Source organism: Cervus canadensis, chromosome 3, assembly GCF_019320065.1.
Source record: "Cervus canadensis isolate Bull #8, Minnesota chromosome 3, ASM1932006v1, whole genome shotgun sequence".
Classification (NCBI taxonomy): Eukaryota; Metazoa; Chordata; class Mammalia; order Artiodactyla; family Cervidae; genus Cervus; species Cervus canadensis.
Window position 1 is genome coordinate 90,443,835 of NC_057388.1, and position 15,218 is coordinate 90,459,052.

Here is a 15,218-nt window from a genome sequence, read left to right on the forward strand (position 1 = left end):
CGGGGGAGCCTGGTGGGCTGCCATCTATGGGGTCGCACAGAGTCGGACACTACTGAAGTGACTTAGCAGCAGCAGCAGCATCTTCCTCCCTCCTCCGTGTTTTAAATGTAGGTTCTTTTCTCAGCTTTCCTTTCTTTTCATTCAAACCAGCCTCTTCCAGATGCTTACCCTCTCTCATATCTTTCATTACCATGTTATTTTTCTGATTTATTTTTCTTTCCTTAACTCCAGATCCATGTTTCTAACTGCCCATTGTGTATCTCCCCCTGTATGTCATGTATGACCAAAGGACCAAAATCAGTCTCTCCATCTTTTCTTCACATCAGTTCCACTGCCTATGTTCTTTGTCTTGGCTTGTGGCAGCTAGTAAACTAAGCCAGAAATGCAGGCATTATTTTATATTCTCCCCTTTATTCCATTCTGTTATAAAATCCTGTCCATTTCTCTCGAATCCTTTTTTCCACCCTCTCTATTGCTCTTGGAAGAGTTCCAGGTCTTGGATCATCTTCCTTGGACTCTTGCAGTGGTTTTGAATTCACCACGTTTTCCAAGTCTCACTGCCACCTCCTCTCCTCCTCAGCACACCCTGTTTAAGTCCAGTCTAATCATCGGATTGTGTGCTTTAACAGATCCATTGTATTTTTAGTATGTAGTTCCCTCAAGGTTGTGGCATTGTTTTTTTTTCCCTTTGGATATCTTTATTTTATTTGTTTGTTTTGGTATCTTACTTATTTTGTGTGTGTGTGTGTGGCATTTGTTTTTTATCTCTACGACTTGATCGTGAGATCCCTGAGGACAGGGACCCTGCGTTATGCTATGTGCATAACCCAGATTTCAGTAGAGTTAGCACTCAAGAATCAAAGGGTTTAGCTCAAAATACTGTGACAAAGGCCTCGGGACTGCTGTTTATGGTGTTCATTCCTTGATACTTTCACCCTTCCCTTGGCCTCCATGTCAGAAGCAGAATTCTGTTTGATATATGTGTATACTATTTAACTCTGCAGAGTGAAGTGAAAAAAAGTGAAAGGGTTAGTTGCTCAGTCATCTCCAACTCTTCTGTGACCCTATGGACCATAGCCTGCCAGGCTCCTCTGTCCATGGCATTCTCCAGGTAAGAATACTGGCATGGGTAGCCATTCCCTTTTCCAGGGGATCTTCCCAAACCAGGGATTGAGCCTGGGTCTCCCGCATTGCAGGCCGATTCTTTACCATCTGAGCCACCAGGGAAACCCAGCTCTGCAGAGTAAAAATCCCATTTTGTCTATCTTCTGCCTTCTAGCCCCACCTCTCCAAATCCCATGAAGTCTTCTTGCAAAATGAACCTGTGTTCTCTGCACCAAAAGACACAATCAACAGAGTGAAAAGGTAACCTATGAAATGGGAGAAAATATTTGTGAATCATATGTTTGATGGGGTTAATATCCAGAATATCTAAAGAACTCCTACAACTCAACAGTAAACAACAATAGCAACAACAAAATGCAACTCCAAACCACCTCATACACATTAGAATGGCTACCATACAACCAAAAACAACAAGTGTTGGTGAGAATGTAGAGACATTAAATCCACGTGCCCGGTTTGAGGGAATGTAAAATGCTGCAGCCACTGCAGAAAACAGTACAGAAGTTGCTCAAAAGTGCCTAGAAGTGGAACTTATTGATCACATGGTAATCTATTTTTTAATTTTTTTGCACCCATATTCACAGCAACATTATACACAATAGCCAAAACATGGTAGCAGCCCAAGGGTCCATCAATAAGTGGATGTATAAACAAAATGTGTTCTCTACTTATGAAATGGAATATCATTCATCCCCGAAAAGGCAGGCAATCCTGACACATGCTACAATATAGATGAACCCTACAGACATTATGCTAAGTGAAACAAGTGAGTCCAAAAAAAGAGAAATATTGTATGATTCCTTTTTATATGAGGACTTAGAGCACTTGGATCCTTGGAGACAGAGAGCTGAACGATACTTGCTAGGGACCCAGGGGTAAGGAGTCCATAGTTTCAGTTTTACAAGATGAAAGAGGTTCTGGAAACAGATGGTGGTGATAATGTGTGATGATGTTGTGATAATTCACAACAATGTGAATGCACTTAATATCACTGAACTGTACATTTACAAATGGTTAAGGTGGTAAATTTTATGTTATGTGTATTTTACTGCAATTAAAGAATGTTAAAAAAGAATTCAGATATTCTGGTGAATCAGTAATGGGCCAGGATGTAGGAGCCTTGTTTCCAAGTACAGGTTTTACTTTCAATGAATTCCAGGTCTCCGGATTCTAATTTAGAAGACAACTGGGTGAGATGTTGGCCCATGTTCCCTCTGAAATTCTGCGATTTGGATTGTGGATCACTGGCCTCAGGAAGAGCCAGATGGAGGGCTAAGGAAATTTACTGAGAAAATGGCCATGAGCACACATACACCAAATATTTTCTTCTGTAGCTTGCCTTGTCATTTTCTTAATGGTGTCAAAGAGCAGAAGTTAAAAATCTTGATAATGTTTAATTTGCCAGTTTTTTGAGATTCATGCTTTCTGTGTCCCATGGACTCTTTACCCCCCAAACAGAGGTTTTTGTCCTATATTTTCTTCCAGATGTTTTGTAGTTTAACTTTTATGCTTAGGTTTGTGGTAATTTCCAAGTCAAAGCTGTGACAGTGTGAGGGACAGGCCATGGTTTATTTTTTTCTATGAACATTCAATTATTCCAAACCATTTATGAAAAGACTATCCTTTCTCTATTAAATTGTTTTTACCTTTGTTAAAAAAATAAACTGACCATGTATTTCTGGGTCTCTTTCTGGATTTGCCCTTTTGGTCCATTGATCTAAATACCTATGAATTGAAGTGAAGTCAAGTCACTCAGTCGTGTCTGACTCTTTGCAACCACATGGACTCTAGCCTGCAAGCCTCCTCTGTCCATGGAATTTTCCAGGCAAGAGTACTGGAGTGGATTGCCATTTCCTTTTCCAGGGGATCTTCCCGATCCAGGGATCGAACCTAGGTCTCCTGCATTGCAGGCGTACGCTTTACTATCTGAGCCACCAGGAAAGCCGCTATATACCTATACTTAGGCTAATAAACATGGCTTTGATTACTGTAGTCTTACGGAAAAACTTGAAATCAGTCAGCATAAAACCTCTAAGTTTATTCTTTTTCAAAATTGTTTCAGCTGATTTATATATCCTTTGCACTTCCATATGAATTTTAGAATCAGCTTGTCAATTTCCACAGAAGAAGCCTGCTGAGATTTTTATTGAGAATACATTGACACTACAGATTAATTTGGGAAGAATTGATATCTTAACAACATTGAGTGTTCCAAACTGAATATGGGTCATCTCTATTTATTTAGGTCTTATTTACTTTATCTCACAGTGTTTTGTAATTTTCGTGGGGGGTGACTTAGATGACTTTTACTAGATTTATTCCCAGTATTTTATGTTTTTGGTGCTATTTACATAGGATTATTTTAAAATTTCATTTTCCAATTGACTGCTGCTAATACAGAAGAATACAGTTGATTTTTAATATCAACCTTGAATTTTATGGCTTTGTTAAACTCACATAATACTCCCATTACCTGACATGAGGTATTTCTACATTTTTCACAACAGTGAGAAATTTATAGCTTTCAAGATACAGATCTTTGCACATATTTTAGATTTATCCCTGAGTATATTTTTTGATAAACTTCTGTAAATAATCTTTTAAAATCATTTTCTTTTCCAATTATTTTTTCCCAGGCACCAGTGGTTTTCTTTTCTTTTCTCTTTTTTTTTTCAGCTTCTCAGCTACTGCTTCTTTTTTTTTTTTTTTTTTAAGCTTCTTCTTGGTCTGCGTGTAGCTGAGGCTAAGAACCGCTGGTCCTGAGAGTCTGATCATGATCCCTGCTGGAGGTGGGCCACAAATGATATTTGGTTTCCTTCCTTTGTTGTGATGCACATGGATGCCTCAGATCACTTAAGTAACTGAGAGTCCATTCAACAAGCAGAATCATTTGCACCTGTGGCAGAGTGGCATCTTTGTGATGCCTCTTAATGGAAAGTGCTCTTGGGCTCTAAAGATAACAGGCTCTTAAAAGAGACTTAATGGATCTCCAAGTATATTATTGACCTAGTGTGGACCTGGCTATGGTGATGGGCTAGATTTGAACTTCACCACCTCAGCACTGGCTATATGTGCTGGACATGAGTGTTGGGAGGTCAACTTTGTAGCTCTGTGGGTTACCTGTTTTCCCTGAAGTTATTTATATATGTTGTAGGAAGTGGGGATAGATTGGGGAGGACATGTGGGGTTTGTTTTGTTTTGGTAGTTTTTTCCCCCTTCGTTAGAAGAAAAGAGATGGAAGCTGGGATGTAAGACTGCAACCCATTCTTCATTTTTCCCAGTGCTCCAGGTAATGGTATTTAACAGGAAGAAAATCCATTCATCTTGCCAGCATCCTGGCATACGGAGGCCATGAGGGCTGCAGTCAGAAGAGATATTAGGGGCTATAAAAAGCTATTCGATCTCTTCCCCTTCTTATTCCCCGATTGTAACCCCTTTCCCAGGGAGACTGGTATTGTGCTTGCTGACTCTCCATCACCTGGAAGTCTTAGGCCTCATGGGCATTTTATCGAGATTCAGATTGGCTTTACCATCCCATTCTTCTTCCTTTTATCGTCATCATTTCTCTGCCAGGGCTAGTAGCAACACCATGGAAGGATTTGTCGTTTCTGTTTTATTCTGCTGATTTTTAAAAGAGCTGATTGGTATGCCACTGGGCATAGGAGAGCAAACCTGCCCCTCAGGACAGGTGGGAGCTGAAGTGAAGCTTCTAGCCTCAGGGTCCAGGTGTTTCAGAGCCAGGCTTAGGGAAACAGGAATCTCTTACCTCTTTCCTGGGCTTTTGTTTTCAGCTTTGGCATCTGTACCTCATCTCATCTCCCATTAGTTCTCATGCCAGGGTGAAGCTAGATTAGTTGGGCAGTATTTGTCCCCTTTGATCATAAAATTGTCCTGGAGGAGAGATGCATTTCCAAAGGACTTTCTCCCTCTGCTCCTGTTCTTTCATTCTCTCAGGTTGCTGTGTCCCCCTACGCCTCTGCTTACACTGCTCCTCTCCCGTTTTCATTTGTTTTTCACCACAGGTTTAGAAAATTCAATTCCACACCCGTTTACTGAGCACTGATTCCATGCCAGGGAATGTGTGGGCAGGAAGTTTACAGTAGGAAACAGGTCTGGTCTCTGCTCACAAGGAGCAAGTCTACTGAAAGAGATAGACATAAACAGATGCAAACAGCTGTCCCTCCAGGTCAGTAATTACACACTCGCAATAGAAGAATGAATAAAGCACTTGGGATGATGACCTCCATGAAGGGCAAGCTTCATATACATGCTGCCTTTTATCTGGGTTTTGAAGACCAGGTGAGGTTTCAACCATCACAGACGATATGAGGACAGGAAGGCTGTGGTAGGACATTTAAACAAAGGGAACTAAATTCAATTGCACATTGGGAGCCTGTGAGTGTCATGTTCAATTGGAAGGCAGCACATATGACTTGGGAGGAATAACAGAGCCTGAGCTGAGACTAGAAAGGCAAGTTGAAGCTGTTGAGAATGGCCTTGGGGCACATTAAGGAGCCTACATGCGTGTTCTAGAATATGAAGGGGAGCCAGCAAGGCTGATGAAAAATGGCCAGCAAGGAAAATGGCATGGTCAGAGCTGGTCTTTAGGAAGCTCCGTCTAACAGAACTGTGAATGATGAATTGGTGAGGTCAAGGATGGGATGGGGAGCAGAGAGGAGCCTTCATCAGATTAGCTCAGATTAGCAATGACAGGGGCCCAGATGTAGGCATCAGTCTCAAGACCTGGAAAGGAGAGAATTAGCTGAGAAAAGTTTCAGGTATGGGTCAGACAAGGTTCAGCGGAAACAGAGAGGAAACCAAGTTGACAACTAGGTAAATAAGAAAAGGACAAAGTCATGAATAAATCATGAGAACAGAGCACTAGAGAGGATAGGGTGGGCTTTGGGAAGGGCATTAGTTAAATTCTTTGGATTGCAAACAACAGGAAATGGCATTAGCTAGTTGAAATACAACCTAGGCAGCATATTAAAAAGCAGAGACATTACTTTGCCAACAAAGGCCCGTCTAGTCAAGGCTGTGGTTTTTCCAGTAGTCATGTATGGATGTGAGAGTTGGACCATAAAGAAAGCTGAGCCCTAAAGAATTTATGCGTTTGAACTGTGGTGTTGGAGAAGACTCTTGAGAGTCCCTTGGATTACAAGGAGATCCAACCAGTCCATCCTAAAGGAGATCAGTCCTGAGTGTTCATTGGAAGGAATGACGTTGAAGCTGAAACTCCAATACTTTGGCCACCTGATGTGAAGAACTGACTCGTTGGAAAAGACCCTGATGCTGGGAAAGACTGAAGGCAGGAGGAGAAGGGGACGACAGAGGATGAGATGGTTGGATGGCATCACTGACTCAATGGACATGTGTTTGGGTAAACTCCAGGAGTTGGTGATGGACAGGGAGGCCTGGCGTGCTGAGGTCCATGGGGTCGCAGAGTCAGACATGACTAAGTGACTGACCTGAACTGAGTTGAAATACAAAAGGACATTTAATGCAAGAATATAGAGTAGGGGACTTCTCTGGTGGTCCGGGGGTTAAGACTTCGCCTTCCAATGCAGGGGGATATGAGTCTGATCCCTGGTCAGGGAGATAAGAACCCGCATGCCTCAAGGCCAAAAAACCAAAACATGGTTGATTCAAATTCAACAAAGACTTTAACAACAGTGAAAGTCCCCCCCACCACTCCCAGAATCTTAAAACAAAAAAAGAATATAGAGCAGGAATCCTTCCAACAAAAATGAAGAGCTGAATACCCAAGAGGACCACTGAAGGAAGTTTCTGATGCTTGAGTGAAAAGGATTTGTGGATCTTTCTTCTGTGACATTATCTTCAGTGCGTTAGCAACCCCTAGGCTCTGAGTGCAAATTTTAAGTTCACAGGAGAGAGAATCTAGCCCAGCTTAGCGGACGTGCCTCCTCCTGGGTCAGGAGCTGTGGGATGGAGTTAGATTCATGGCTATAGACTTATTCTCTGGAGACTCAGTCCTGAGCATTAGGGGTGTTCCCAGAGAAGGGGAAATGGTGTTGTTGCAGAAACCAATACTCGAAAAACCAAGCACCACACTTGGAGAGTTGGAGAACTCAGGTTTATTACGCCAGTGGGCCCAGAGGAGTTAACGCTCCAAGCTCTGAGCCCTGAACAAAGGGATTACAGAGTTTTTATAGACAGACTGTAGTGGGCAACACTAGCTGTTAATAGGCTGGTTTAAACTAAGGGGTTTTGCAAGTGTGGGAATAGCAGTCAAGATGGGGAGGGGGATGCCTGTCCTGGACAGGCATGATTAAGCAGGTTTGCAGGGGCTGGGCCATTGCAAAGAGCAGGACAAGGGTCAGTGAGATAAACTCCAGTTCCTAGTATTGCAAGTCCCCATTTTCTGAGACTACATGACCTATGCGATCTAGACTTTGTAAGGGGCAAGCTGAGCTACAGAGGCAGAAGGAGAAGGAGGTTATGTAAAATTTTAAATTTTCCTCTTCAGTGTGAACCAGAGAGCCACACTGCTTGATGTCTGCTCTGGAGAGCGCTGAGGGGGAGGATGAGGCTGTGTTTTGTTTTAGATAAGTTGTGGTGTGGGTGAGATGCAGGACATGTACATCCTGATGGAATGAACTTGACTAAGCTCTGCTAGAGAGTTGCAAATACTTGGGCTCCCCAGGTGGAGTGATAGTTGAAGCTTTTAGAGTAGTGGAGCTTGGAGCTTGAGAAAATGAAGCAAAGAGGCAAAGAGAACAAGGGGTGAAGAGACCCTACAAGGTTGGAAAAACCTTAACTATCATCTAGTCCAATGCTTTCATTGTATTTAATTTGCATTCATTTATTTTTTATGGAGCTTGTTGGTTGGTGCTGTCCTCGACTGTTTGTGACCCCATGGACTGTAGCTCACCAGGCTCCTCTGTCCATGGGATTTCCCAGGTATAAATACTGGAGTGGGTTGCCATGCCCTCCTCCAGGAGATCTTTCTAACCCAGGGATCAAGCCTGCCTTTCTTTTTTTTTTTTTGGTTATTATATATTACTACAGTTTATTAAATAATGAAACAAGGTTTATGTCACATTTTCCAGCAGGCTTATGAAAACTTTTATAGTCTTTATGTAATAACATACACTATTTCTGGTCCATGAATAAACACAGAAAACAGAAGCCGTTCTTTAAATCACAATCAGCCAACACTTAGCCATCAATGATTACACAAATCCACAAGCAAACAAAAGAATCCACTCTCTTCATTTGGGTTATAAAAGCTAAAAATCCCTTTGCTACATTTAACAATACCCAAGGGGATGGGGGGAGGGAACTTATAGTCACAGCCCTGAAGACAAAGGGACCAAGTCTCCCCAGTCCTTCAAATTCTTTCTTGGTTAGAAGCTTCAATAACTGCATTACTCTTTCAGGAAACAGAAAACAAAATCAAAAGAGGTTAAGACTTGGTTCTATAAGGTATTTAATAAGTCTGCACTGAAGAAATACAACATTTTTGTCTTAAAAATGTGCTAACCTTTTACAAGGAGGTTTGGTTTTCTTTTCTTCCTGGTATGAACATGTACATATTTGAATAAACTTATATAATGAATATTGCATGACATTCAGTCTTTTCATGGTCTTCAAAATGAACTCACTTCTACTGTTTTAGGAATTATATGTACACTCACAATGTTTTCTACATCAAGGGAAAAAAACAAAGAGTGGCTCATAAAAAGTCATCCTTTAAACTCAAGGAACTCAAAAGTGAAAGCCTTTCTGTAGAAAGCCCTTACATCAGTGGAATGTTCTGGTAAGAAGAGAAGTCTCCTCTCTAAAGATATGGTTCAGTAGGAGGGACAAGGCCTGAAGGGGCTCAGCTTTCTAGTGTCACACCCATAACTGGTCAGCGAGGACTAGGCTTCCATCTGAGACTTGAAGCAATCAACACCTACCTGCCCATCTGACCTCCTCTGTTCCTGCCTTATCTCTTACTTTTGGAATGGAAATCCTGCTTCACAAAATCTTATTTTCAAAGTCAGCATTAATAAAGAAGGCACGGTAAGGGAGACCAGGAGGAAAATTGCCCAATCCCCAAGAAAAATCAGTGTGCCTTCTATTTTGCTTCAAAGGAGGAAGCAGTCCAGGGGCTGGACAGACGGGGAACATATACCGCAAAGGTGACTGTCCTGGAGCCCCAGTGAGTAGGTATTTAATGTTACTCTCATAGGGCTTCCCAAGTGGCTCAGTGGTCAAGAATCTGCCTGCCAACACAGGAGACACAAGAGACATGGGTTCAATCCCTGGGTCAGGGAGATCCCCTGGAGAAGGAAATGGCAACCTACTCCAGTATTCTAGCCTGGAGAATCCCATGGACAGAGGAGCCTGGAGGGCTACAGTCCATGGGGTGGCTAAGAGTTGGACACAACTGAGTGACTGAGCACACTCTAAGGGTAGAACCAAAGTTACCCAAGTGAATGTTAAATATATTTCCTTTCCTAGGGATGTCTTCTAGAAGTATAAAGGTCCTGGGACTCTCTCAGAGTCACTTTCTATTTTGTAAAGAGTAAGATGAAGACGAGAAAGAAGAATGATATCCTGCCTTTGAAAGAAAAGAAAGAAGCTATTTTATACCTCTTATCAGGCTCTAGGTATACAAAAATATTGCTTTTCAAATTTCAAGCAAGTATTTTCCATCCAAACTGATAAGGAAGTCCAAGACAGGAAATATTTTAACAAATGTGACCAGAACCGAAGTAAAACCCGGGAAATCTGGAAAAATCAACTCTTCGATTCACTTGCCACATTTCACTAAGGGAAACAACAAAATGTTAGCCTCTTTATTTCACAAGAGTTTTATCACAGGACCTCGCTTGGGAGAAGTCCATGATAAAATGACTCTTCATACACAGGATCTATTTATTCTGGAATTACGGCTGTATGACACCATGATGTAAAGACATTTATCCTACAAGCCTGGCAGAGGAGCTACTGTTTTCTTCACCTGACACTCAGTATCAATAGATGTCATTATCCCCATTTTACAGATTGAGAGATAGAGACTTTGTTAATATCACAGAGAAAATTATTGACATAGCCAAAGAGTTTGTTAGGATTTTTCCTAAGCTTTTACAACCTGAACAAACTTTTTGGCTAAGCCAGTACTACCATTACCTAGGAGGGAACCCAAGTTGCTTAAACACCCCCCCCGCCCCGCCCCCCGCCACAACACAGACTTTGCTACCTTCCAAGCCAACCTCTCACACCATCATGAGTTTAGATAGTAATACTTTGTAATAAGTCCTCACAAAGGTCCGGGGGTCAAAGGCTTAAAAGTCAGTTATTATAAAGTCAAAGAATCCTGCCAAAATAGGAAATTACAAAGCAGTGCAATGTTCCAGGGATCTCTATCCTGCCCTGTTTATACTTGGGATACACCAGGTCTCCATGTGTGAATTTCTTCAGCGGACATGAAGCCAAAGCTCCCCCAAAAGCTCAGGAACAGTAACATCGTCTCAGAGGTTCTATCCCATGGTTCCAAAGAGCTTCTTTAGAACAGTCTGGGAGTCTTGGCTATGAACTGAGATGCACCAGGAGTTACTCTTCTCCTGAAGGAAGTGGTCCACAGTTCCTGATCTTCATGCAATTTTTCTTTAGCAAGAAACATGCATTTCCTGTTTTCTTTGATGTTGAAGGGCACTCGAATGGTAAGGACTAGTGTCTGGATGTTACAGTTAAATGTTTGGTGCAGAGTGTCCGATGCCAGGACAGAGTGATCTGAGCTAACCCTGTCCTCATCAGTTGCTCACACCTCAATCTGTGGTGGGCCAAGCAGTAAGAAGCAGTGGGAAAGACAGGAAGCTTCACTATTTCAGAAGTGAGCATTTTCAGTGGATGTCTCATGCAGTCTTGACTTGTCACAAACCCAGTTTCTTCAGCTGCTCATATGTCACAAAGAAAATAATATTCCAAGGACCAACTCCCAACCAGTTTGGCCAAAACCCTTTATATAGAGCAAAAACCCTTCATTCTTCCATGTCTGTAACAAGCAATCCAGGGAACCTTTATAGCCAGGGCATTTGTCATCTCGGAGGACTCTCTGATTCATCATACACGTTCTCACCACATTGACAGGGTTTGAGGCCAGGGCTCCCGCCAGCCCACAGGTGAAGCGTGAGAGGAAATGGGTACACATGGTGTCTCCCATCAGGCCTGAGAGAATCAGATGCTTCCTGGTGAGGTCGTAGACCGGCAGCTCCACGACGCCCACAACAGCAGCCCTCTGAGTGGTAAGGGACATGCCCTTCCACGGTCCTCTCGTTCCCTCTCGCTGCTAAATGTTAATGAAGTTGCCTATCATTCCTCCTTGCAGGGTGCTGCTTCAGGCTTGCATCCACATCTTCAAAACATCCATTGGATTGGCAATGCTTGAGGATATGACTCCAGAGAATCCCACAGACCACATTTATCAGAAGGGTTTCATCTTTTGGACGCTCGACAAATAACTGCTTCAAGCTCTGGTAGGTGCCTATTTTGATGGTGCCATAGGAAGCCTGGCATACCATTGCCGGGGCAATCCCTGAATACAGCGCTTTCAGGCTTTCCTCTCTGCCTGTCCTCACTAATGCATGCAACATTCCTCCACACCTGATTTCTTTAAAGTCTGCATCATTCTTCTGGCCTTGAATCTGGAGCTGTGTCTTGGTTAAATCAATTGGAAAGGTACTGCACTCCGCCGTGTTGGAGGCCAGACTTCCATTCATGAAGGGCTTCCAGTTCAGGGCCGACATGCTCACCGCTGTCCCTTCTTTTGGTTCACAGAAGCATAGCCTTCAACAGGGTTTTCTGGGGTGGTGGCGGCCCTGTGTCTTCTCTAGCTCTGGGTCAGCAGCAGACGGAACCAGCAGCTTTGAGGGAGCTGAAAAAGAGGCTGAACCCACATTTCTTGCATATCCTGCATTGGCAGGTGAATTCTTTACTGCTGAAGCACCTGGGAAGCACATGGAGCTTATAAGATATTTATAGGGAAGTGCACATACCTTCGGTAGACAGCTCAGTGAAGTTTTTCGTGTTTCCACCTTTGTAACAACCACCAGGAGCAGGATGCAGAGCATGACCTGACCTCAGAAGCTTCTTCCACCATGCCCCTGCTTAGTCCATACCATCACCATCCATATCAGAAGTAACCACTATTCTGACTTTACCACCAGAGATTAGTTTTGCCTGTTGAACTTTATACAAATCTTTTCTATCAGTATGTGTCCCTTGGAGTCTCACTTTTTTTCATTGACTTTGTGTCTGAGAGCTTTACCCGTGCATTAAGCACAAGTTTGTTTTTTTCTTGCTTTGTGGTAGTCTACTATATAGATATTCCACAATTGCTTGGTTATCCTGTTGGTGGACATATGAGTTTCTAAGTTTTTGGCTATTAGGAAAAAGGCTGCTATAAAGTTTCCTATACATGCTTTTTAATGATATATTTACTGATTTTTTTTTTTTAGAGTATATGTGCCCTTAGGAGTAGGATTGCTGAGTCCAGGGGTATACATGTTGCATTTTAACAGGTACTTCTGATTTCCCAAAGTGACTGTTCCATTTTACACTCCCTCTAGCAATGGGGAAGAGTGCTTGTTGATCCACCTTCTCACAAACATTGTCAGTCTTATTTATTTTATCCATTTTGTTGGATATATAGTAGTATCTTGTGTAGTGTTAGTTTGCTTTCCTATATAGCTAACAGTATTGAGCACATTTTTGTCTGCATGATGGCGATTTGAATATTTATCTGTGTGTGTGTGTGTGTATGTGTATGAAGTGAATGTTCATATCTTTTGTCTACTTTATTGTTTGTTTTCTTCTTGTTTTTAGGAATTCTGGATACAAGTCCTTAGTTGAAAACATGTTTTGTGATTACCTTCTTCAGTCTGTGGTTTGTCTTCTCTCTTAATAATGTCTTTTAATGAACACAGGTTTTTATTTTCAATTATCTATTGCTTATTTTATGGTTAGTGCCTATTTTGCTCTGTGCAGAAAATATTTACCTACCATAAGTCACTACTCTCATTTTGGAGATTAAACAGTATCTAAAGAGGGAAAATGACTCAAGGTTACACATCGGGTGACTGGACCAGGACAAGGACCCAAGACTTCTTTAGTCCTCTGCTCCTTTCAGTGGGAATCCACTGAAATGTCTCTGCACTAACAGAGGAGCTGTGGAAAAAGTGACCACCCTCCTTCAATCACTGTGACTTCCTGCCCCCACAGTTAAGGGAGTCAGATTTAAGAAGACATTCTTGCAAATGTATTGAAAACACCCCTGCTCTTTGACCCAACAGTGGCTTCTCTAGGGATCTAAAACACAGAGTTTCATGCACACAGATGTTTGTTGCATGTTGTTTTCAGTAGCAAAAAGCAAAACAAAACAAAACTTAAATATCCAGCTACCATGGACTGGCTAATTGAGTTGTGGCACATCTATAACCCTGAATAGTCCAGCTACATAATACTCAAACTAAGGTACTTTTGAAAAGTATTTAATGGCCCACAAAAATGAGCACAGTACAATATATACATTTTTCCATTTTAAAAGCTCAACTTAATTGAGTCACAATTTACATAGAAAAAAGTGCACCTACTTTAAGTGTATGGTTTGATGAGTTTTCTCTTTTTGCAAAAAAATAAAGCTCATTGGAACGGTAAAATTTAGCAGTTTTAAGTATACAATATGATGAGTTTAGAAAAGTGTGTACCATTGTGTAACCACAACCACAATCATGATGTGGAATATTTCCACGACTCCCCCAGTGTCCACATGCTTCTTCTCCTTCCATTGCTTTCCCCCGACTCTCAGGTCCAGGTGAGCATTGATCTTTTTTCTGTTGTGATAGATTCGATTTCCTTTTTCTAGGATTTCATATAAACGGAACAATACAGTCTTATCTGTAGAGCTGCTTTCAGGCAGCGTAATGGTTTTGAGATTCAAGTCTGCTGTTGCTGCTATTGGTAATTCTTTTACGTTGCTACAAAGTATTCTACGGAATAAGCATTCCAATTTGTTTATCTGTTGTCCTGTTGATGAACTTTCCTGTTCTTGCCAGTTTGGGGTTAATATGAATGAAGCTGTTATGAACATTTGTGTGCAGGTTTTTGTGTGGCCGTATGCTGTTATTTCTTCTGGGTAAATACCTAGGAGTAGGGTTGTCAGGGACTACAGGAAGTACACATTTAACTGTAAGAAACAGTGAAACCCTTTTCCAAAGTGGCTGCACCATTTTGTATTTCCACCAAGATTCTTGTTGTTCCACACCCTTACTAGTATTTGGAATTTTCAGGGTTTAAAAAAACCATTTATTTTTTTTGTTTTTAATACTAGCCATTCTAAAATGTGTATAGTGGTAACTCATTATGATTTTTTAAAAAGCAGCTTTATTGACCTGTAGTTTACATACCATGAAGTTCACCTGTTTAGAACATATGCATGCATGCATGCATTCCAAGTCACTTCAGCCGTGTTCCACTCTTTGCGACCCTATGAACTGTAGCCTGCCAGCCTCCTTTGTCCATGGGATTCTCCAGGCAAGAATACTGGAGTGGATTGACATTTATTTTTCCAGCTGATCTCGACCTAGGGATGGAACTGGCATCTCTTACACCTCTTGCATTGGCAGGCATGTTCTTTACAACTAGCGCCACCTGGAAAGCTAACGTTTCTCCTCATACCTCTCATGTTATATAATACTAGGTGGAAAAAACATTATTCAAATGTGTATATATGTGTGTGTGTGTATATATATATATGTGTGTGTGTGTGTGTGTGTGTGTGTGTACTTCCGTATATGTATGAAAAAAGACTAGAAGGAAATACATAAAAAACAAGCCTTAGTTGTCTCTTGGTGGTTGCATTTATAAGCACCCTTATTTTCTCTTCTGTAGTTTTTAGAATTTCGAAATTCCTCATGGTGAGCACATATTAGTTTTGTAATTAAAAAAAAATCATGATGTGTATGAAAAATATAAAAGAAACTTTTTCAGGCTACATCAATGGAGGGGGTGCAGTACTATACCAGCTTCTAACTCTCTGTGTTTTCAGTCTGATTTCCTTTGGGAAGAGAATGTGTAAAATCTTA

General features: G+C 41.6%; 1 pseudogene; it reads right to left on the bottom strand.

Moving 5' to 3' along the window:
* Positions 1 to 11,009: 11,009 nt before the first annotated feature.
* Positions 11,010 to 11,882, bottom strand: LOC122437948 (annotated as a pseudogene).
* Positions 11,883 to 15,218: the final 3,336 nt, after the last annotated feature.